Source organism: Pipistrellus kuhlii, unplaced genomic scaffold, assembly GCF_014108245.1.
Source record: "Pipistrellus kuhlii isolate mPipKuh1 unplaced genomic scaffold, mPipKuh1.p scaffold_m20_p_1, whole genome shotgun sequence".
Taxonomy (NCBI): Eukaryota; Metazoa; Chordata; class Mammalia; order Chiroptera; family Vespertilionidae; genus Pipistrellus; species Pipistrellus kuhlii.
In genome coordinates, this window is record NW_023425404.1 from 147,523,609 (window position 1) to 147,548,979 (window position 25,371).

A 25,371-nucleotide genomic window follows, 5' to 3' on the forward strand; every position below is an offset into this window, starting at 1 on the left:
ATGTGGCAAAGAACACCAAGGGGAGGCTGCAGAGAAATGCCCAGCCTCATGTTTATATGAGAAAGTGGCAGAGGAGATTACAAACCCGAGGGGAGAAAGGGAAGTGTTCATGTTTATCAACTTATTATCCCAAGATGTTTTCTCCCAATATCTGTGTGTGTGTGTGTGTGTGTATGTGTGTGTGTGTGTTCATAAGAAAAATATGGTATTTCATATTATAGAACTGCCATGATATAATGTTAATATTTTTGAAATGTGTAAGTATATCTTTGATGCAGAGATTTACTTTACTTCAAAGAACACTGTGGAGCATTTGGAGTTGCACTTTTGGATGATTCTAAACATTTCATTATTTCATTTGTGATGTATGTCACACACTTCCATTTTAGGAGCTGAAGAAATTTGGTCAAGCAAACAGCGTTTGAAAGGCTGTCTCCACCAAAAGCAGCTCCTGTGAGTGACAAAGAGGATGAATTTCTAATAATCACCATGAATTCCAATTACAGAGAGAGAAGTAAAGAGAAGACTAGGGTTTATTTCTATTATAATCATGAGACTATCAAACGCAATGAACATTCCAACAAGTTGCTGGGATCATTGTCAGGCACATGTTCGTAGAGAGGAAGCATGTTGTAGCCTTGCTCTATGATCATTGGTAAGTCACTAAGCCTACTTTGGACTGTTTGAATCATCCTATCTAATAAAGAGGGAATATGCTAATTGACTGCCATGCCCTCAAAGATAGCGGTGCACACAGCCACAAGATGGCAACACCCAGTCCCTTCAGCCCCACTGGGACATCAGGCTCAGCACAGCTGGGCCCACCCCCATTTAGGTTCAGCTACTCTGCATGCCTGTCTCCAAAGTCCCCCAGTCTTCTCAGCCCACCAGCCACCCAGGACTGGCCTGAGGCACAGGTAACCAGGTCTGGCTGAGGCTTGAGCTGCTGGCAGTAGTAGCAGCAGATGTGTGATGGGCATTACCTTCCCCTGATCCCTGATTGCTTGGTCACCTCCAGTCCCAGAAGGCTCCTGGACTGTGAGAGGGAGCAGGCCGGGCTGAGGGACCCCCCCATCCAGTGCATGAATTTCATGCACCGGTCCTCTAGTTAAGAATAAAAGGAGGCTTAATTGCAATATCTTTGAAATCCCATCCAACTCCTTTATTGTCGAGATTTATGCAACTTCCATTTATAAGTAATTAATGAGTTGATTAAAGAAATGAAATAAGCCACAGACGCCTTTGATGCTAAGAAAGAACGCAAGTTCTCTAACACAAATAACTTGGCAGTTTCTGGGAGGAAAGCATTAGAGCAGACACTAATAATAGCTTTAAAAAAACCATATTGGATACTAGGGCAGTATCCATTCAAAGGGACAGACACATGTTGATTTGGAAAAGCTAAATGAACATATTATTCTAGGATCAAATTATAGTGAAATAATATTCCTGGCATACATCTGAAAACCTGCACTCATTACTTTGGAGTATTCCCACTTAAAATGTGACTGTGTTGCTGCATGGGTTCTTAAATTTAAAGAAAAGCAGCATGCAAATGAAGCAGAGAGCCTGTTCAAAAATCCTGGGATCGATTCCTAGCCATTCCACTTATTTGCTTCATGACTACAAGGCTGAGTCAGAAAGAAAAAAAAAAAATGGAGAAAACCCATAGAAATATTGGATAAAGAAGTGTGGTGTTTTTGGTTTTTTTTTTGCATAATCTATTTATAGTTATTTAAAATATATATATATTATTGATTTTTTTTTTACAGAGAGGAAGGGAGAAGAGAGAGATAGAGAGATAGAAACATCAATGAGAGAGAGACATCGACCAGCTGCCTCCTGCACACCCCACATCAGGAATATGCCCGCAACCAAGGTACATGCCCTTGACCGGAATCGAACCTGGGACCTTTCTGTCCACAGGCCAATGCTCTATCTACTGAGCCAAACCAGTTTCGGCTATTTGTAGTTATTTTAAAAATGCTTTGTTTTACTTTTATTGCTCCCTTTTCTTAAAAAAAGGGGGGGGCGGGAGAGGGGAGGAGAAGCCTTTGTCGCAAAACAAAATAAAACACTCACTTGCCCTTGTTTGACTACACTTGCAATTGGACCAAGGTCTTTGGTATTTCCTGAGTTTAACTTTAGCATAGACTTCTTCAAAAAGCACATCGAACTCACAAAAAATAAACCAGTCTGTTTAATATTAATTGGATTCTATTTTTTTAGAATGTTAAAATGTGCTTTTTGAGTATTGAATGAAGGGATGCAGAAGTACATAGAGAATTGGGGGCTGGCAGATATAAGGGTTTGATGCATGTTAGCCATTACTGGTACCCTGATTTTATGTAAAAAAAAAAAAAGTGGAGGTTTAGAATTATTAAGTAACTTGCACAGAATGATACATGTTCAATGTACCCAATCTAAAATTCAATTCCATAGCCCTTAACCATCACTACAGACTCATTGGAATTTTGAGCAAGGTGGTAGACATTGAATGGAGAAAAAGAATGCCAGAAATATATATTTTTAAACTCTGTAATACATGTCACCTGGTGTGCAGAAAGTGAGGAAAAAGATAAAGATGAAGGGCTGGTTTGAGTGCATCAATGATGTTGAGTTCGAAGCACAAGAATACTCGAGACAACATAGTACGGGGGCTCTGGCTGGCATGGCAACTATATAAGGTGGTGCCATAAAGTGTGCATTGAGATGCAGCCTAGTTTCTTTGCCAAGCCCAAGGTCCTGGTGCATACACTGTGCATCCAGCGGGAGGGGACCTTCATGACAACCCACACAGAGTGTGCATTAGCAGAGGATTTGCTAACCGCAACTCCAGATTGCACTTTCAGTAGGAACCATGGGTCTGGGTGCAATCTTCTGAGGGAGAAAGTGTCACAGGGAAAAGTGAAACAAACACAGACACTCAGAACCAGTACCAGGAGGTGGAGGAAGACAGGAGCCCTCTAAAGAGAGTGAGGGAAGTAGAGACAGAGCCAGAGGCTATTCTTAGATCCTTAATGTCAAAAGACAAGAAGAACATGACAGCAAACAGTATAAAAGACAGAAGGAGCCAAGATGAGCACAGGGATAAAGAGCTGTTGGATTTCACAGCTCCTTCAGCTATCATTAGCAACCCCTGAGAGATATTTTCAGTTTTACGGTAGAAATAAATGCCAAACGGCAAAGGGTTATAGAGTCAGGGAGAGGCGAGGAAACAGAGACAGAAAAATACACACATTTTTCTTGGAATCAGGAAGAGAAAGGTTGGATAAGAAAGTTGAGTGTTTGTTTGTAGAGCTGCAGAGGCTTGTACGTTGGGTGTGCACTGAGGAAAAGCAAAAGATGCAAGTCAGAGAACATAATTCCTGAAGCAAGGCCTAGTTTCATCTTCATAAATATTTTGTTAAAAAATTCCATGAACAACAGTGGCCCAGGAAATGCTTTAGCAAGTACTCATTAATGAAATGACAGCTGTTTTAAATGTTCCCATAGCTGCTGTATGTTTATCACCCCTTGTGTAATAAAGACTCTGGCATGGAATCTTGAGTTCTTCCTTTAGTATGAGAACCCTTCCGTTCCCTGAGGAATTTTCAGAGAATAGGGTACATGGCTGACCTCTTACTCAGACAGAAGGAAACTGTGCTTTCACCTCTTGCCCCTGAATACATTTCTCACCCAGTCATTACTTCTGGATGGATTTAGACATTAGACCGAATGCTGGAATTCTAGGGTCTAGACGAGTAATATTTCTGGACTTATTTTCCTTACTTTGTGAAAAGAAGGGTTTGGACTTGTGAATTTCGAAGTCATTACAGCTCTAAAATAATCAAGTGAGCAAGAATCATATGAAAATAAATGGTTCTCCTCATTTTACTATTAACAGAACACACTGAAACAATGTAGATCCTTAACATGTGTCACTATGTACTGGATAGCCATAGAATAGACTATTATGCAGTCATACATTTTTTTTTCCAAAGTGTTCTGAATGATATAGAAAAAGTTCCCAATAAAGTGTTAAATGAGAGAAGGTAGCCAAAACTGGTTTGGCTCAGTGGATAGAGTGTCGGCCTGTGGACTGAAAGGTCCCGGGTTCGATTCCGGTCAAGGGCATGTACATTGGTTGCAGGCACATCCCTAGTGGGGGGTGTGCAGGAGGCAACTGGTCAATGTTTCTCTCTCATCAATGTTTCTGACTCTCTATCCCTCTCTCTTCCTCTCTGTGAAAAATAAATAAAATATATCTTTAAAAAATAAAATAAAATATATTTTTTAAAAATGAGAGAAGGTAGAGTCCAAGTATGCAATATTAAGATAATTTTATAAAAATAAGATAAAAGAAAAATTGACACCATATTATAGACACAGTCACAGAAAGAAATTGGACAATGGGAATGAATCCACTACAGTGTGGAATAGGTGAAAATAACTTATTTTCCTCTTATATTGTCACTCTTCATAATCATGGTTGTTATGTCCCTTATGGATAATGCCGGGCATTTTTACACCTGAGGGTTTGCAGAAAGGTTGTCTTCAATTCCATTGTATTCAGTTTTATTCATAATATTTTCCAGTGTGGGGATGGACATACAAGTCTATCGCTTGTGCTGCAGAGAAGCACCCCAGATGACTCCCTTGGTATTAAACATAGTCAAAGAACATGGGTTAGAAAGAGAAGCTAAAGCAAAAGGAAATTGCTCCTTAAGATTATTTTTATTTTTTGTTAGTTTGGAAAGATATCAGTGTTTACCTAGAACTCTATTAACTTATACAATATTTAAAAATTACTCTGTAAAATTTTAAGATGACCAACATCATATTTGTCTTAACCCAGCCTGAGCATCAACCTATGAACCAGGAAGTCATAGTTCAATTTCTGGACAGGGCACATGTCTGGGTTGTGGGCTCCATTCCCTATGGAAGGCATGCAGGAAGCACCAAATCAATAATTCTCTCTCATCATTGATGTTCCTATATCCCTCTTCCTTCCTCTCTGAAATAAATAAAAATCTATTTTTAAAAAATTGTCTTAGAATCAGTCATAGTTTATTCTTCTAATTTACCCCTATTTTTTTTTACCAATAAAATAATACCAAAAAAATAATACCCTATATAATAAAAGCATAGTATGCAAATTGTCCCCTTGGCTGGGAGTTGTCCGAGGAATTCAACCAGGGGGCTGGTTGAACTCCCCGTCTCCCTGGGGAAGGGAGAGAGGCCCTGGCTGGAGGCTGGCAGCTGCGAGAGACCCTATCAGTGCATGAAATTTTGGGCACTGGGCCTCTAGTTAGTAAATAAAATAACAGCAATATCTGCTTGTAGCAAGTATATTATAAATTCCTTAACACTTTCAGCAAAATATACTAAATAAAAGAATACAGCAAAAAAGGCTGACACTTTCATGTCCTCCAACTCTACTTTTTAAATTATTATTGACTGTAGGTACTAGATGTTTTTTTATAGCAATTTACAGTTACAGATTGTGTTTGCTAATAGCAATTTCATAATTTATTAAGTAGCATTGCTTAATGAAGTCTTCATGTTTTATCATGACCCAGCAGTGAACTAACACTTCAGTAATAACAAACACTTCAGTAATAAAATATGAAGTATAAAACACATAATTTTAATATATTTTATTTGTTAATGACCTTTTAAAAATATATATATGTATTTTATTGATTTTTTTTGCAGAGAAGAATGGAGACGAATAGAGAGTTAGAAACATCGATGAGAGAGAAACATCAATCAGCTGCTCTTGCATATCCCATACTAGGGATGTGCCCACAACCAAGGTACAAGTCCTTAACTGGAATTGATCCTGAGACCCTTCAGTCTGCAGGCCGACGCTCTATCCATTGAGCCAAAGTGGTTAGGGCTGTTAATGCCCTTTTAATTTAAGGATTTCATGCAACAAAAATGTATTGCATGACTTAGATGCACAAAAAGAACTTTGGTCTTTAAATATCACCTTTGAAATTATTCAAAATAACAATTCATTCCTTCAAACAAAGGCATTTCATATAGGACAGACCTGAGTCATTTTAACATATTTTCTGAGTGGTTATAACTGAAAATGTGCTAAATGTGGATTTTTATGAGAACAACACAATTATCTTTCCCTGTTCAACACCTTCAGAAACATCCATAGCTCCTCTCACCTGTCCACAACCTCCAGCATTCAACTTGACAGACCCTGGGAAACTATAAATCTTGCTCACTGAATTCTGGTTCATAAGTGGGTAGGTTCTGAAGCTTTGGGTGAATTCTTATGAGGTTTTGTTAAGAAGGTCTTTATTTTAGTGGTTTCTTCCTTTTATAGTTTTAAAAAGCATTTTGTGAATAGCAATGTGTATTCATAATGGCACTGAGTTTTCAGGAGGTTTATATTTAGGCCTGTGGTAGTATAGTTCTGATTATAAAATGCATGCTCCTTCATATGTCAAATTCTAATTAGGTGTGGATGTGAAAATTAAGTTTTGATTAAACTGAAAGACTAAGTCAAGTAAAGAAAAACTTCATTGCATTATCTCAAAATATATATTTTTTAATTCTAAAGAGCTGTATTTTAATTGGAATAAGATTTTATTTTAAAATAACTCTATTGTCTCAATCCATTTGACAGGAAGAACAGGGAGTAAAAATAAGTGAAATCTCTAGCTTTTAGATAGATAATACTTCCAAACATATGTAGACTCTAAATTTATTGTTGCATACAAAACAAAGTCCCTAATTCATTATTTGATACAGAAAGAGTTGCCATATGCACCCCAAGAGGCTTTAACAGCCAGAAACAATTTCTACAATGACTATGTGAAATGTGTATTTTAAAAATTACTTAAGCCAAGCCCTAGCCAGCTTGGATCAGTGGATAGATCATCATCCTGCAGACAGAAGGGTCCTGGATTTGATTCTAGTCAAGGATACATATCTCAGTTGCAGGTTTGATCCTGGGCCCTGTCAACCAATTGATGTGTCTCTCTCCCATGGATGTTTCTCTCTCTCCCTCTGTTGCTCCCCCTCCCTTCCATTCTCTATAAAAATCAATGGTAAAATATCCTTGTGTGAGGATTAACAGCAACAACATATATATCCTATATAATAAAGGCTAATATACAAATAGACTGAACGGCAGAACAAGTGGAACAACCGAACAACCAGTCGCTATGATGACTTGCGCTGAACACCAAGGAGTGTGCTTAGAACATGGGGGGAATCGGCCATGGTGGAATGGTGAAGCAGGTGAGCAGGGGCACCAGACCAACCAAGGTGGGGTGCCAGTCACTGTCTTCAGAGCGAGCCTCTGGTGGTTACTGAAAATTCTTTGCTCCCGTGTACCTCAGTCTCTCCCTGCTTTTGCACCTGCTGCTGACACTGGCCCCGCTTGCACCCACTGCTGGTGACTGGAGCCAGCCCTGATCACTCGGTGCCATCAGTGGGCGTGAGCGCCACTCAAGGCTTCTCCACCTTCCCCTGCTCCTGCGGGGAGATCAGAGTCAGCAGCTGCCTCTCACACTTGCTACCAGCAATGGCCCTGCTCGCACCCACTGCCAGTGCCTGACACCACTCTCGATCAATCTGCACCATCAATGGGTAAAAGTGGTGGTGCCGGCCCTGATTACACCTGCGGGTTTCTCCACCTCCTCCTGCTCCTGAGGGGCGATCAGGGCAGCAGCTGCTGCTTGTTCCCACTACTGGCGCTGGTTCCAATGGCTTCGCATCGTCAGCAGGTGTGAGCGGGGCCAGTGCTGTCGATGCATGGGAGCAGTGGCAGCAGGAGCAGGGCTGCTGGCAGACAGGTGATGGGGCCACAGCAGGAGGGCCAGGCAGGGGCTCTGCGGATGGGCCAAGACCAGCCCCTGTGCCTGCCACAGCCTCATGGCCCACCGTTCCTTTCAAGATGCATGAATTCATGCACTGGGCTCCTTACTATGTAAAATAAAAAATAACAAGCCCAAAGGGCCTCTAACATAAAGGCCTCACAACATATTTCTGAAGCTGTATGATCCAGTAATTAGCAACGGACTCTAATTAAATTAAAGTTGGGACTTAGAATTATATTGGAATCCCTTTATGGTTTCATGCATTTGTCTAATATAGGCAGTATTTTCTTGTGTAGAGTGGGATTAATAAATTTGACTTCCAGCATTATCAAGATCATTGAGAAGCTAGTGATTCATTTTTTTTTCTGAAAAGCACAACATAAAATATATTGAATATAAAGAAACTTATATAGTACTACTAAGTTCAGTGTACACAATTTATAAAATTGCTTTATAGTATTCTCAGTTTAAAAGAAATTACTTACAAGTAAAGGCACCAATTAAGAAATCAAAATATCATTGAGAAAATTAACCTTGCATTATTTTTGTCCCTAAGGCATAATCTCCATACAGGGGCATTATACAGACAATAGGATAAATATTTTTTCTTTTCTCTCTTCCCTACAAAGCATTATTATGTGATTTCCCAGCCATGTATGCATGCGAATAGCACATTCCTGAAATGAATGGGATTAAAATAAAACACTTAGTACTTGATTAATATTAAGTCTGCCCCCTGGGGCTTGATAAGTCACTGCTTCCTTAACATATACCTCCAATAACTTTATAGAAAGGAGAAGGACCAGGGTTTTCTGTGTTAGATGTAGCAATGCCTTACTTCTCCCAAAGCCACATCCATGGCAACTCCTACTACAGAACACAAGTAAGAACTTGGACCCGAACCAAAAGTCTCCTGAGCACCTAAAATAGATGTCGCTGTGTCTACACACTTTGGTACATGCATTTTTCTCATAAAAGAATCTCATGGGCCCTTAGAGAATGTTATTGTCTCTCATTCTACGTATACTATTTTATAAACTTTTTTTTTCTGGTTTCCTTGTGCACAGCACAAAATAAATAATAATTATACAGGAGTAGTTGAGATTTAAAGGAGTTGTTTGAGGAAGACAAACTGTCCACACTGGTAAAAACAAACAAACAAAAAAACAACAGAGTCACACGTCCATATGAATGGTGCACACAAGAGAAAAAGAAATGTCCTTTAAACATAATATAAGAATTTTGAAAAGCATTGTGATTGTGTGATCTTTTGACATAAGAAGTAATAGCACCACGGAATAGGCCCCCAAAGTACATTACATTATAGAATAGATCCACAGTGTGTATACACAAGGAGAATGCTGAGTAATTCAGAAAACATTGAATTAAATTTAGTTCCCTCTAGAGAGAAAGCAAACTATAAAGTGGATCTCAGAAAATTAACTCTCCCAAAGTAACCAAGTTCTTTCTAAAGCTTTTGGATTTTTAGCGGTAAACTTTCACTTTTCTTGCAAAGGCCACATATGTAGAACTCCTTAATTGTCTCTTATTATTTGTCTTTTGATCAGCAGCAAGTGGTATAAGTCAGCTATCTGGTTCTCTGGGAAAAGAGTGGCACCTTGGTGACAGGGGCGGAGTCCCTCCTGTCCCCTGCACTGCCACTATGGGCTATCCCCCTTTTGCTCCCAGAGCCCCTCCAGAGTTCAGTGATTTGAAGACTTATTGCAAATGTCACTCTTCTTAGGAATGTACTTCCTTTTAAGTGGATGAGCTTCAATAAGACAGATTTCATTTAAAAAAAGAAAAAGCAGGCTTACCATTTAAAAAAAAAATAAATGGGAATAAAAGGAAGGGTTAACATTAACAATTAAATATAAAAGCAAACTAGAGGTTAAAACCAATTCAAAAATGTATGTTTTCCAGGTCAGATCCCTGAAGTTCAGAAGGGGTCCTTTAGCCTCCACCGAGTCAGTCAAAGTGCCTGGAACGTCCCTGCCCGAGTCCTCTTATCTGATTGGCTCTATATTGGCTCTATACTTCAAGTTAAAGATGCATTAATCTATCCCTCCCCTTTAGTCGAGAACATTCTGTACATTCTGTAATGTTACAGCATCTCCCTCTTTACCCCACACAAAACAATAAGCACAAAAACCTCCCATGACAAGAAGCAGCAGCCGAACAAAGCTCAACTCTGCTTTAAAATAAAACAGCAACCAAGAACGTTTGGCTCCTGAAAACAAAGCATAACAAGATGAAGTAAAATCCTAGTAGCTTCAATTATCAACAGCCACAACACACTGTCATCAGAAAAAGCTAAGATATCTTAAAGAGTGTACCTTCTCTCAGAATAGAGGTAAGGTGGAGGAAAAAGTTCAAATGACCACGAAATACGTGCACCCAGAAACAAATGACCCTTGAAGGAGATTTCAGGGAGTAAAAAACAGTACCTTATAAGTAACTGGTCTTGTCTACTCACAGCTGTTCGCAGTGCCGGCTCTTGTTTAACTGTCTACTGCCTTCAGTTTTAAAGTTTGTTCTGTTGGCAAAAAAGTACAGAACTTGTCTGGAAAACGCTGTTTGGACATAAATCATTCCTTTTAAAGCGGTGGTAGCTGTAGTCAGGCTTTCTTGTAGAGGGGCTTAGAAACTTCCTGTAGCTAATTTTCTTCCTCCTCCTTTCCTTCAGACTTTCTCAATATCCTCCTATCCCATATATTGAAGAAAGAGACAGAGAGAGGAGAGAGGAGGGAGAGAAAAAAAAAAAAAAAAAAACCCACTAGGAAGTATACCTTAAATAATGTAGTAATTGAGCACTAAGAAAATAAAAAAATAAAAGTCAATGAGAAACATAGAAAGTACATCGGAGTCTTAAATATAATTTAGTCCTAATGACCTCATTTTATAGATAAGGAAACTGATGTCCAGAGAAAATATAATTTGAACAAGGTCACTCACCTAGCTAATTAGTGACACAGCTAACAACACAGACAGGGTTTTACAACTCTCAGTTCAATGCTCTTCCCTCCACATTAGTTAACTGAGGGGAAATGGTTTACCTTTTCCCTTTGTATCCTTGTATAATACCCAAATGAGCTAGCAGGGAGCAGTAACACAATTAATAATATAAGAGCCATCTGTTCCAAGAGAAAATATCTCTGTTTTAAAATTAATACTGAATGTTTCCCTATAATGTTCAATTTCTTTGTATACTTAGGGTATAATCTTTTTCTTTGCTGATTTTCCAGAATATTTGTTGTTGTTGATGATTATTTATTTATTTTTATTTTTCAAGTACAGTTTACATTCAATATTATTTTGTATTGGTTTCAGGTGTATGGCACAGTGGTTAGACAATCATGTACTTTCCCAGGATATTTTTATGTCTTGGGAGTTGTCACTTTTTTCAGGGGATGTTAATAATATCCCACAGTCCTTAACAAGGACTACTTCTATAAGACTTGTTGCTTTGATGGGTGTTACAGTAAGCCTTTAACATTTCTACCCAATACCAGTGATATTGTTACATGGATCTTGAACTAGAAATATATTACTATTTCCACAAATGCCCACTTCCAATTTTCAAAAAATGTTAATCACACATTAAATTAATTCTGTTACTGATTATATATTCTTTTAAATAAATAGAAGCAGCATAATAATTTTTATTTGCTGTCTTTCAAATTAAATGTCCTACTTATATATAAAAAATTATTTCCTCTAACTGAAGGGTGATTGCCCTTAAATCATTTTTTAAAGTTTCCCTTTCTGAAATGTATTCATTAACTTATTTCATGAATTGAACATTTATAAACTCCTTCCATTGTGGAATATAATAACTGACAAGCAATAACTTTTTAAGAGAAGTGCATAATTTTCAAAGAAAATCAAAGGGTTTAGATAGGAAATAAGGCCAATTTTCTATAATTGCCTTCTTATCCATTCTCATACTTTAAGCATGTGCTCAAATTTATTTATATTCTATCCACTGAGTTGCCCACTGACATCAACATATATCCCCAGATGAGATAAACCTCAATATGAAGTGGCCCAGATTGAAATTGCTCTGGTCACTACTAACCTTTCTCCCTGATTTAGTTCATTAAAATATTAAAGCCGGAAATCCAAGAGACATTACCATCTACATTTATACATAACACTAATATGTCAAATATGACAGGAGTTTGGCATACTGATAGACATTGCTTTACTAAAAGTATTCTGTATTTTTTCTTTTATTTCTTAAACTTTACTTTTGACTTGAACCTTTGCCTTTTGTCCGTAAAGAGGAGCAGGAAGGAAATATGAGTAAAACCTTGAAAGAGATGTAGACTGTGAAAAGGCACGCAGAGATTTAGATGAATGAGTCAGGATGATTCAGGGTTGGAGTGGACACAGGAAGGAAGGTGTAAGGAGGAGTCATATCCCAGCAGGTTTTTTAGAACAGAAGTGGGCTGAACCACGGACAATAGATTATAGGTATTGAATTCAAGAACCAGATTCTCCCAAAATAGGTTAAGCAAAGAGGGAACTAGCAATTTTGGTGACCAGTGCAAGCAATAGGAAATTGGCCCTCAAACGTACTTTGTAATTCATGACATGGTTCATTTCTACCCATTGGAAGGGAGGCATGTGCTGACAAAATATGTGAATTCAACACAATCCAAAATAGCACAATAATATACAACCATTTTTAAAAAACTGCCCCTCTATATTTAGGTCCCTTGGACATACTCCAGGGTGACCCACAGACTCCAGGCATGCTCTGGGTTTCAGAGTCCTAGGGTAGTTTGGAGGGGAATAGTTACTGGGTTATGAAGGCTGGCCCTGCGGAGTTGAATTTCACTGATGGGAGAAGTACTTAGAGAAGAGGTGAACTCCAGGGCAGACTATATTAACACAGGCGAGGCAGTCAGAATTCTCTAACGCTTGATCTCCTCCTCTCAGTTTTCACGTTTACAGTAACACTAGAAGAAGGCTTTTACTAAGGAATCCCAGAGAGCAATCTTGTGATAGCAGTGAAGGGAAGTGATTGCACAAAAAGCTACTGGGTTATAATATTCTATGCTTGGGTGGAGATTCCTCACAGGGAAGTTTTTAACCATCTCAGGAAACAAATGCACATAAAAACCGCAAGCATCAACTCTTAAACCAATTCAAGCTCATGCCTACTTTGTTGCTCATCTCCTCTCACAATCCATTCTCCAGTAGCCAGAGTGATTGTTCCCTTCTTCATACCCTCTGATGATTTCCCATCATTACTCTGTTTTATATCTTCCAATGATTTCCCATTATTTTGTTTCATACCCTCTAATAGTTTTCCATCATTCACTTCTCTCATATTTCCCAATGACTTCCCATTATTTCCCTGTTTCATCCCTACAATAATTTCCCATTGTCCTTAGTAAAAATCCAAAAAGTTAATTATGGCCTCCTAGGCCCTACACAATTTTGCCTGTTTATCTTTCCTGCTGATTTCTTAACAAGATAGACTATCATTCTAGAATTTTTCTCCCTCATATCTTCAAAGGACTACTTCCTTCTCAGCACTCAAGACTCTCATCTCCAGCCCAGCCAGCATGGCTCAGTGGTTGAGCAGCAACCTGTAAACCTAGAGATCAGGGTTTGATTCCGGTCAGGGTACATGCTAGGATTGTGGGTTCAGTGTAGGGCATATAGGAGGCAACAATGATTCTGTTTCATCATTGAAGTTTCTATCTCTCTCTTCTTCTCTCTTCCTCTCTGAAATCAATAAGAAAATGTTTTTTTAAAAAGAGTCATCTCCAGTGCTACCTCCCCAGAATAAAGACTTCTTGACCACTCTAGCTAACCATCTTCTCTCCCACATATACTCACTCTCAACCCCATTTCTCTATTTTAACTTTTCTCCATAACATTTACCACTATCAAAAATTATCTTTGGTTCTTTTTTACTTATTCACTAATTCAAGTAGTTGGCTAGTTAGTTTAAATATGTTTACTAGATCTCCTCTAGAATAAGTTTTATAAGATCAGAACTATATCAGAAGTTACAAATAAGATTAAAAGCAAAAGATTTAGGGTTTTTTAAAACCACATTATTCCCAGTGTTTAGAATAGTGTCTACTATAAAATAGGCATTTGACAAATATTTCTGGAATGAATTAATTATATTTCCTCTCTGGGTTACTACTCTTCAGTCAACAAACAACTAACATAAGTCCATAAGTGTGAAGGCAAAGATGAATCTATTTCTGTAATTGGCTTTGCAAACCTCCCTATGGCTCAGAGCTAGGTATCATAGGAAGTAAGAGCCCCCAGTGGGCTCTAGGCATTTATATCTATACAAGGTACCTCTAAGCCCTTGGATTTTGCCAACACAAAGGCTGGAATATACCTTTGACTTGCCAGAATATCCCTTTTAGTTATATGCACCTAACTAGATAAGTGATTATATTTGCTAGAAGGTCCTAAGAGCTTCCGGACATGTCCTTAGTTTCCTGAATATAGAGCAGCTGCCATTATTGAAACAGCAGATATCCTAACATTAATTCTATCATTTCCAGGTGTTTTCAAGAAGTTGCTCTTTGCTGCCAGCTCTTTAGGAGCAGAAGTAAATCCTTGCATTCACAGCATATGTTTCTAAATGAGAAGGACAGAGACAAAATTATTTCAGAGAGGTGAGCTCACGGATAATAGAATCTCCCACCTCAGTTCTTCTCCACAGTGATTCAGAGCTCTCCGGTGAGCTGTAAATTAGATTTCCTCTCCTGTCTCATGTCCCACAGCTTCCTAATTACCTGCACTAGTGAGTCAGTCTTTCTGGACCCCACAGCTCAGGAACACTGTGGGATAATGTGACTGGCTCAACATACCCGGGGTCCAGCCACATCAGAAAGGTGGCTGTGCGATAGCAGCAAAAAGAAAGTGATTCTTTATTTGGAAGACAATGATTTTCCCTAAGCCTCAAAGCAGCTGTGTTTCCTAGGATTCCCAGGAAGAGGAAATTTCTCCACTAAACACTACTGCTGCTCAGTGGTACGTAAAATAATTAAAATCAATCTTGCAAAAGGTGCTCTTTTTATGGTACTAAGTGCGTATTAATTTCAGTATATAAGTGGCATTTATTTAGTCAATGAAATAAAGCTACAAATAGTTATTTATTTTAAATATTTTTTTAAATTTATTTCAGAGAGGAAGAGAGAGGGAGAGAGAAAGATAGAAACATTATTGATGAGAGAATCATTGATCAGTTGCTTCCTGCATACTCCCAACTGGGGATGGAGTTTGCTATGCAGGCATATGCCCTTGACCAGAAACACATTCTCAACCCTTCAGTCTGCAGACCCATGCTCTATCCTAGGGGTGTCGAACTCAATCAGAGAAGGGGCCAAAATCTAAAATCCAGCCTAAATCTCCGGCCGAATGGTTTACTGAACAGTCATAAACTGTCATTGTGATGGAAACGCAGCGGAGTGCAGTGATGACAGTGCGGTGTGGGCCACATTGCAAAGCCTGGCGGGACGGATTTGGCCCGCGGGCCTTGTGTTTGACACATGTGCTCTATCCACTCAGCAAAACCAGCTAGGGCTACAAATATTTATTGATTGTCTTCTATAGATTAGGCCTTGTGAAAGGCAATGATGTTTGTATAAGTATTCTTTGTTATCTCATTGGGATATTTTTTCTTTATCAGAAACAAGGGGCGGAAAATAAGAAAGGGAAGGGAAGGGAAGGGACGTTCTCCTGTAAGGGAAGGGAAGGGAGGGAATTTGAAGGGAAGGCAGGGCTTAAGGGAATGGAGGGATAGGAAGGGAAGTTGAAGTCCTTCCCTGGAAGGTCCGGTTGTCCTTGTCCTTTGCAGGTAAGGCCGGCACGTGAAGTCAAGTACCTGAACCTTCCCGTCCCTTCCCTCCATTTTCCACGTGCCATTTCCCTTCCCTCTGTTCCTTTCCTCCTCCCTCTCTCTCCTCTCTCTCTCTCTCTCTCTCTCTCTCTCTTCTCTCTCTCTCTCTCTCTCCTTCCTTCCTTCTCCTTCCTTCCTTCCTTCCTTCTTTCCTTCCTTTCCTTCCTTCCTTCCTTCCTTCCTTCCTTCCTTCTTTCCTTTTTTCCTTCTTTCCTTCCTTCTATTTCTTGAAACCCATGTATATGAGTCCATATATTGTCCAATGCTTGGGTATAAAGAAAGAGACAATATCCTTTGTCAGGAAGATTACTCTTGGATGTGGGAGTTTATAGACTGCTGAAGAGACCAGCATGGGGTTATAAAGAAACCTGGACTTAAGCTGGGAAGGAAGGCTTCCTTGAGCAGGTGAAATCAGAGCACATTTTAAACACAGGAGGGGGAGAGGATTAGCATGCCAGGCTGGAGAGGGGACACACTTGGGTCACTTCAAGTAGTTCTTATAAAGCTGGAAGGTAGAATAAAAGTTATAGACAAACAGATAAAATATGCAGAAGGAATATATACAAAACTCAGGCTCAGGAATTTGGTTTTTATCCTAAGGAAATAGGTAGCTACTGAAAAATTTTAAACAGGAAATATTTCTTGTGTAGAAATGAAGAAAGAATTTAGAGACAGGTGGTCTAAAGGTCTGCTTAAGAGCTTGTTTCTTTACCCAAGTAAGACATTGTGGTGGTCTGAAATTAGGCATTAGAGACGAGATGGCCTGAAAAGATATTTAAAATTTTCCATAAGTAAGAAAGGCAAACTTACTTCCAAAATCTCTAGAAGATCATTACAGAAAAATGTATCCGGTTATCAGAATTGCATGGAAATGTAGTAAGTCTTCATCACAAAAAAAGATATTTTTCAAAAACACTCTCCATTTACAGATGTAGAAGCTGAGACACAAACTTGAGTGACAGCAGCACTTGACTCCTGTCCATCTGACTACAAAGCCCATGTTCTGTACACATTTTCCCTTGAGGCCATACATTTTGAAAACCTTTGAAAACATGGATGTCTAGATTTGAAGAGATTGGAATATAACTTGGTAGGATCGTAAGATATTCCTTAGGCAGAACCACTTACGTTTTCTAAGCATAATCATGTTCATATCGGAGATCTAATATTCACACAATTTGTATTTACACTCTTTCTATGGAACTATATGTTTAACTACCATGCAAGACACAAATCCTTCATCAAATTCCTATAGAAAATCTAATTATTTTTTAAGCTTGGAATGTTTATTCACATTCTATTAGGACAGCCAGTAGAAACCAAAATAAAAGTGAGCTTGACAGATCAATCAAGTCAAATGTTGAGTTTTGAGTAGAATAAAGTTTGGAGGACAACTCAGTTTCAATGAACCTAAGGAGGGCGAGAGGTAACACTCTTAAGACATTGAAAATAGAAAGGAACAAACATAGCCCAAACAGGAAATGATGCTGAGATTTGTCTCAAAGGATGGAGTAGGAAAATCCCTTCTCTAGAATATTTTACATCTACTCTGGGTAGGGCTACCACACACTTTACTGCCCAAGTCTTGACTCTTTGAGAGTAAAAGGAGGTGCTATTATTAATTAAAATGGGAAAAACAGGACTCATATAGGCAAACCTGGATATACACCAACCTACCTAGAGGTTGGCACTAAAGATGACCTTCAGATGATGACAGTATCAAGAATGGAGTCATGCTCTAACCGGTTTGGCTCAGTGGATAGAGCATCAGTCTGCTGACTGAAGAGTCCCAGGTTCAATTCTGTCAAGGGCATGTACCTCGGTTGTGGGCACATCCCCAGTGTGGGGTGTGCAGGAGGCAGCTGATTGATGTTTCTAACTCTCTATCCCTCTCTCTTCCTCTCTGTAAAAAAAAAAATCAATAAAGCATATAAAAAAAAAAAAAAGAATGAAGTCTTAGGTCATAGAGTAACTGGCTTCTAACACGAGGCAAGACAAGCAAGTCAGAATTCTTATACAACTTGGACAAGGTATTCAATTCAAAGGCCAGATCAATTGTACCATTGGGATATATTAATTATTTCAGTTCTGCAACTTAATTAAAAACCATACAAAACAATGAAAAAGGCAGTCACAGATAATATATATATATATATACATATACATATATATATATATATATATATATATATATGTATATATATAGTATCTCATCTAAATAAACTAATGTATTCATATAAACATTTTGGCTACAAGCGATATTGATATACGTGGGTGCCCCTAACTATTTTGATCATTTAAAAATAAGCACAAGTTTTATTTTTCAATGTACTAACAACCATCAGTGAATAAATATTAGTAAACACAAAACTGTCCCAGCCAGAGTGCCTCACTGGTTGAGCATGGACCTATGAACCATGAAGTCAGGGTTCAATTCCCAGTTAGGGCACATGCCCCTGTTGAGGACTTGATCCTCAGCATGAGATGTGCAAGAGGCAGCCAATCAATGATTTTCTCTTGTCGTCTTTGATGTTTCTATCTCTTTCTTCCTCTTCCTTTCTCTTTGAAATAAATAAAAATATATTTAAAAAACACACAAATAGAATAAAATCTTAATCCACTCTTCCGCCTCACACCTGAATTTTTTCCTGAAAGGAGCACATCCTTCCTTACATGGCAAGGTTCCTTACTAGACTGGAAAAGGGAAGGATGAGCATAGGCCAAATAGCCAACGTGCCCAGGGACAGACAGCACACAACAGCCAGAATTAATTAGGTTTCCAATTCCAGTTCTATCAGCAACTAGCTGTTTGACCTTGGACAAAACATTCCACTGAGACTTCTTTTTCTCTTATATAAAATGAGAAGATATCATAAGATTACCTCAGAGGTTCGATCAGATGTGAAACTTAGCTATTATTTGAAATAATTGCCTCCCACATGTTTTTCATTTGCTTAAGGTTTATTTATCCATGAGGATTGGGATGGTGTCTGTTGCATCCTGAAGACATTTAAACAGCCAGTTATTGACAAAACAACTGTAATAGTAACAATAATAATGATTTTTTAAAAGACTCCCAGGAATATAACCATAGGCAATGGGGAGGCATTTCATTTTTTTTTTCAAGCGTATAATAGAAAGACTATTAGGATTTTCTTAGGGGGAAAGTCATCAGATGTAAAATGCCAAACCACATGTGCTTTGTAGTTTTGAAATAGTAAGCTTCTTCTTTGGGCTCCCAAAACACACCGAGGATCAAGCTTTGTGAGTTTATACAGAACAAGAAGGCTTCCCTCAGAAGTGTCAAGTTGCTTCCCTATGCTGTCATTTTTCACAAGTAAAGAAGAAATCCACATGTAGAGGACAGAATGTTGGGAATGATTAGAGGAAGCACCTTCCTGGGTTTAATCTTTGACAGGTCCCCAGGCACTCAAAGAGGGTTCAAAAAATAATGAAAACAAATTGCCTTTTGATCCTGTGCTATGGGGCTTCAGATGTCAATATAACCAAATATAAGGAAGCTGGACTTTTTCCTCATATTATTTTGAGTCTTTTTCAAACAGAAGTAACATATTTCCTTATTAAAATATAAGCAACATGAAATGATATAATGTATAATTTTAGCTTTATTACTCTCTCAACTCTCACCAATATTATTCCTAAGAATTAATCATTCTCAACAGTTTGCTGTGCCTTCACGCAGGTTTACTATCTATCTATCTATCTATCTATCTATCTATCTATCTATCTATCATCTGTCACCTTTCATTTATCTATATCCATCCACAAAGGTGTATATTTGTACACATACATTCATGTGTACATCCACAAATCTGTGTTTGAAAAAGAAAACATTATCTTCTTTTACTCTAATCTTGACACAGTTATTAAATTTATTGACTTTTACAGCCAAGTCAGCAAGCATAGTAATAAATATGTCCCGTTTCCCTTCATGAAATCTCTTCTCCATCTTTAAACCCCTGGACCTATCTGTACAACTATCAGGTGGCAAAGAAATAAAATTGCAATGTTATTTTTACTAGCAATCATGATGCTAAGCAAAATGAGTATCTAATGAATGAATGGTGAATCACATCAAGGGTCCTAATCTCATCCATGTGGGATAAGCTGCCAGGGAACAACTATATGTGACTTGACATCCATAGTATCCATTTTTCTTTTTATCAAGAGTTTAAAATTGCTTTTTTGAATGTCTCTTAATCATTGCTTTGTGTGAGGATGCCTGTTTTAAACCTGAATACTGTATTTTTCATTCTTACTATATGACCTCTAAACAATGAAAAGTGTGACTTGAATAGATTCCCTTCCTTTATTATAAATTGGTCTCTGTACTGTCTCCATCATTTTAATCAACACTCGGTCGGGTTTATCAATCCCAGTATCTTTGGTAAATTTACAGTGTCTTATAAAAGATGCCAATGCATGTTTCCCACAGCCTTTTCTAGAAAAATAAAGCGCTACTATAAGCCAACCTTTAGCCAACAGTCATTGAACTGGTAAGCTTATCACTGGCAGTTTTAGCCCATCCAGAAAATAATTTTATTTTCCTTAGAAATTTTAGTCAGTATATTCTTTACATTTTCACTCTTGAAACTACATTTGATAGCTTCTGGGTCATGCAATGAACTTCAACTCTTAGGACTTTTTCTTCACAATATTCAATGGGTCTATCATCAATTATGTTATTAATATCTTCCTATGAGAGAATATATATTTCAGTCATGGGGAGAGTTGTCATTATAATTTGTTATGGAATGCTACAGTGTTTATATTCTCCAAACTCAATTTGTTATTAATAAGTAGATGCTATTTAAAGATATAAGACAGATGAGATTGCCAAAAAGAAATTGTAGCTAGAAAAGACAAACAAGGACTAAGAACCATAGCACTCCAATGAAATCTTAGATGTGTTAATAGAGTGTATGCAGTTTATAAACATATGAATTAGAAATAGTTGAAGTGGGATATGTTGTTCATTGAAACTCTGTAGATGCCTGCTTTCACTCCGTTGAATGTGATAACAAAAATAATTGTGCAAGGGTAGAAGGGCTATAGTAGAAGTATGAGTCATTGTTAGGTTTTGTAACATTTTATTTTGGAATAGTTTAAATTCACAGAAATATTGTAAGAATACTACAAACAAAACCCATATACTACCTTATTTAGTAGTAGTTTAAATTCACAGAAATATTGTAAGAATACTACAAACAAAACCCATATACTACCTTTTTATCTATCAAAATATGTATATGCATATATTTTTCTCTGATTCACATTAGTGAGTTAGAGACAATATATACCTTTATCAGTACACAATGTGTACTTCCCAAGAGCAAGCATATTTTTGTTCATAGCTTCAGTATAATTCTCAAAATCGTAAAATTTAACATTAACATAATATTATTACTATTCTACAGTCCATAATCAAATTTCTAAATTGCCTCACTAATCTCACTTATGTCCTTTATAGCCACTATTTTTTCCATTTCAATATCCAATCTATAGTCACACATTGTGGTTGGTGTCATTTTTCTATATTCTTTAACCTGAGTGCTCACTTCGGCAGCACATATACTAAAATTCTATATTCTTTAACCTGGAACAGTTGTTGATTTTACCTTTACCTTGACATTTTTAAAGGGTACAAGATGTTATTTTATAGTCTCTCAGTTTGAATTTGCCTAATATTTTCTCATGATTAGATTCAGGTTACACATTTTTAGCAAAAACACCAGAAGTGATACTGTGTCCTTCTCAATGCATCATATTCGATATTAAGAGGCACATGCTACCAGATTGCCCCGATATTGATAAAGTTAACTTTGACCCATTTTCTTATCTCACTGAGTGGTTTTAGCATCCACTGATAGATTAGTTAATTCTTTCTATTCCATATATATATATATATATATATATATATATATATATATATATATATATATTAGTTGGCACTCTATTATTAGAAAGGACTTTCTCATTATACCAGGTTTTTATTCATTTAGGTTAATATAAACTCATGCATTTTTTAAAATAAATCTTTATTGTTCAGATTATTACAAATGTGATCCTCTTCCCCCCCTCAATTGCTCCCCTTCACCAGGTTCCCACCCCACCCTCTGTCCTTTCCCCATCCCCCATTGTCCTCATCCATAGGTGCACAGTTTTTGTTCAGTCTCTTCCCGCACCCCCCACTCCCCTTTTCCCTGAGAATCGTCAGTCCACTCCCCTTCCATACCTCTGATTCTATTATATTCACCAGTTAATATTGTTCATCAGATTTTTAAATTCCCTTGGTTTTTAGATTCACTTGTTGATAGCTACGTATTTGTTGATCATAATTTTTATCTTTATCTTCTTCCTCTTCCTAAATAACCTCCTTCAGCAATTCATATAATTCTGGTTTGGTGGTGATGAACTCTTTTAGCTTTTTTTTATTTGTGAAGCTCTTGATCTGGCCTTCGATTCTGAGTGATAGCTTTGCTGGGTAGATTATTTTTGGCTGTAGGTTCTTGTTATTCATCACCTTGAATATTTCTTGCCATTCCTGTCTGGCCTGCATGGTTTCTGTTGAGAAATCAGCTGACAATCTTATAGGTGCTCCTTTATAGGTCACTACCTGCTTTTCTCTTGCTGCTTTTAATATTCTCTCTTTGTCTTTTGCTCTTGGAATTTTAATTATGATATGTCTTGGTGTGGTCCTCCTTGGATTCCTTTTGTTTGGGGTTCTGCGGGCTTCCTGGACTTGTAAGTCTATTTCTTTCCCCAGGTGGGGGAAGTTTTCTGTCACTATTTCTTCTAGTACTCTTTCGCTATCTTGCTCTCTCTCTTCTGGAATCCCCATAATTCTGATGTTGGTTCGCTTGAAATTGTCCCAGAGATTTCTTACACTATTTTCAACTTTCTGGATTCTCTTATCTTCTCCCTTCTGCAGAGGAGTGTCCTCTGGCTCTTTGTGTTCTAAATCTTTGTCTTGATTCTTGTGATCTTCCAGTCTGTTTTTAGGACTTTGTATAATATTTTTTATTTCAGACAATGTTTTCTTCATTTCTTGTTGATCCCTTATTATTTCTAGTTGCTCCCTTTTCATATCCTCATAGGTCTCATTTATTTTATCAGCCTTTTTTAGGATATTGTTGAATAACCTTATAACTGTAGTTTTGAACTCAATGTCCAATCTTTTCTTTTCCTCCATCTCCTTCCTTTGTGTCCTTCTTCTTGTCTGCATTTTAGTTGTTTCCCTGATTTTATGGAATAGCTTTGTGTGCTAGGTGTTCTGGTAGAGCCCAGTAGCACAGCCTTCCCAGTTACCTGCGGTGGACAGCCTTGGTGTAGCCCTTTGTGGGCTGTGTGTGCAGTCTTGTTGTTAAGCCTTGCTTATTGTTGGTATCACTGGGAAGCGTTGATCTCCAAGCCAATTGGCTGTGAGGATCAGCAGTGTCTCAGCTAGGAGGGTTTCCGTACTCTGCTTGAATAGGGCGGGGTCTCGGGGTGGCACAGACAATCTTTGGTTCCCTGTCAGTCTCGCCTTAGAAAAGTCCTGTTCGTGGAGAGTTTTGGAAGATTGGTTGCAGGCGCGCGAGCACCTCTTTGGTAAAGGCGCAGACAAGCTTTGGATTCCTGCAAGTCCCTCCTTAGAGAAAGCCAGCCTCTGGGAGAGCTTCTGTGCTCAGCCACAAGTAGGGCGGAGTCTCGGGTTGGTGCAGACAAACTTTGTTTTCCCTTCGGCTCCTCCCCAAGTCCTGCAGTAATGGCCTCTGGCTTCACACACCTCCAAGAGATCTCTGCCCACTGCCTGACAGTCTGGCCTATCCCTGTCTGGGGCCGTTTATCAGAGCAATAGGGTGATTCTGTTTTCCTCTCAGACAAGAAAGCCAGCCGCGTTAGCTGTTCGCCCTCTCCGCGCCAGGAGTAAGCCAGTAGCGAACTCAGCCCTGCCCGCCCTCTCTGCGCGCAGGGAGTAAGCCAGCAGCAATCTCGGTCCGGCCCTTCCTCTCCACACGGGGATTAAGCCAACGTCTTTTCGCACACACAGTTCTCCGTACCTTCACAGTTCCTGAGGTTCAGCGTGCCTTCTCTCTCCTTCCCAGATGGCAGAGCCTCCTCTCAGCCAGCCGTCTGGTGCTTCAGGGCAATGCCTCCCCTGTTTTTCAGTTCTAAATTCAAATTTGTTGTGGTAGGCTGCATTCAGGTGTCTACCCTATGCCGCCATCTTGGTTTCTTCTCTAAACTCATGCATTTTTATTGTATTCAATTGGCAAGACCAATTATTTTATTAGGTGCTTTATTAATTTTTTTTGAAAAAATAAAAAGAACTTATTACCTACAAGTCCTGGAAATTATATGGTACACCTAGAAGGAGTACACTACAAGGTCCTAAGTAGAAAGAGAGAGAGAGAGCAGGCCTTGCTTCAGCTTTTACTGAGGTCAGGGGTGGAGCCTGGGAATTTAAAGTGCCACAAAAGAAAAAAACAAGCAGCTCCAATGGTCAGTTATAAAATCAAACAAGATCTCTAAGACAAAGGAGAGGTGGGGGCTGGTTTCTTATTAGGTACTCTAGTACTTAAATTAATTTAGACTTAGCCAATAGGAGCCCCTTCAAGGTCGTTTCTGTGTGCTTTTGCGATGTCACTATCATTTTTTGAGTGCTTCCTTAATTGTAGGCTTAGTTATACTTTCCCTGTTCAAGACTTCAGTCAGTCTTCTCGCCGTGATTTATTTTAATGCAGAATGGCATTTAGAAACCAAGTGCTAAACATTCATGGCATTGCCCCTGAACCCCCTCCTCAGATAGTTACTAAACATTTATATATATACACTCATATACACATTTTATATTTCAGGGTTTTTTTTTTTGTTGTTTTTTTGTTATTGTTTTTTTTTACTTTTAATATTTTTTTATTGATTTAAGAGAGGAAGGGAGAGGGAGAAGAAATAGAAATATCAATGATGAAAATCATTGATTGGGTGTCTCCTGCACACCTTCTACTGGGGATCAAGCCCTCAACCTGGGCATGTTCCTTTGACCAGAATCCAACCTGGAATCCTTCAGTCTGCAGGCCAATGCTCTGTCCACTGAGCCAAACTGACTAGGGCTTATATTTCAGGTTTTTAATCATGTTTTGAGTTGTGACAATCTGATTGCATTTTCAGGTTTAAAATATGGGACATTATCATTTATACTTCCTCCCACCTCCTCCTACACTTTTATTATATATAAATATTGACAAAATAATGTTATATCTGCTTTCTGTTCTATAACCCTATTTTGCCAGTTGTTTAATCTTAGTCCCATAGTTATATTAATTCAATGTCACTGTGAGAATTTTATCATATATTCCCACCCCCCAGTTTCTTATTAGATTCATTTTAAGTTTCATGAATTTCACATTGGAATAATTTTTTCAAGGAGGCCGGGATATTGATTGTACAATTGCAGCAGCCACTGCACCTGGCCTTGATGCATTTTCATTGGTATCACTTTATTATTCTCAGAACTTTCGGTGTCTTCTGGCAGTCAGCATTGCTGTGAAGAAGTCTACGTAGGTATGCTTTTTACCCTTTGTCTGCAACTTGATTTTATCATCTGAATGCCAGCAGAATTTTTTCTTTTCCCTTATTCTAGATAACAAGGCTATGTCCAGA

At 38.3% G+C, this 25,371-nt stretch overlaps 1 protein-coding gene across 4 annotated transcripts in view; it reads right to left on the reverse strand.

The window, feature by feature from the left end:
* Positions 1-25,371, reverse strand: part of ARHGAP24 (Rho GTPase activating protein 24) — a 431,485-nt gene that overhangs the window by 164,643 nt on the left and 241,471 nt on the right. Inside the window, exon 1 of one of the 4 annotated variants that reach the window (XM_045571040.1) lies at positions 10,303-10,546. The exons of 2 other annotated variants lie outside the window; for them this stretch is intronic. The gene's annotated coding sequence lies outside the window, so the exon portion shown is untranslated. Of the gene's footprint in view, positions 1-10,273; positions 10,547-25,371 lie in introns of those variants that run through there. One more of the 4 variants, XM_036411573.2, reaches the window with a different exon arrangement.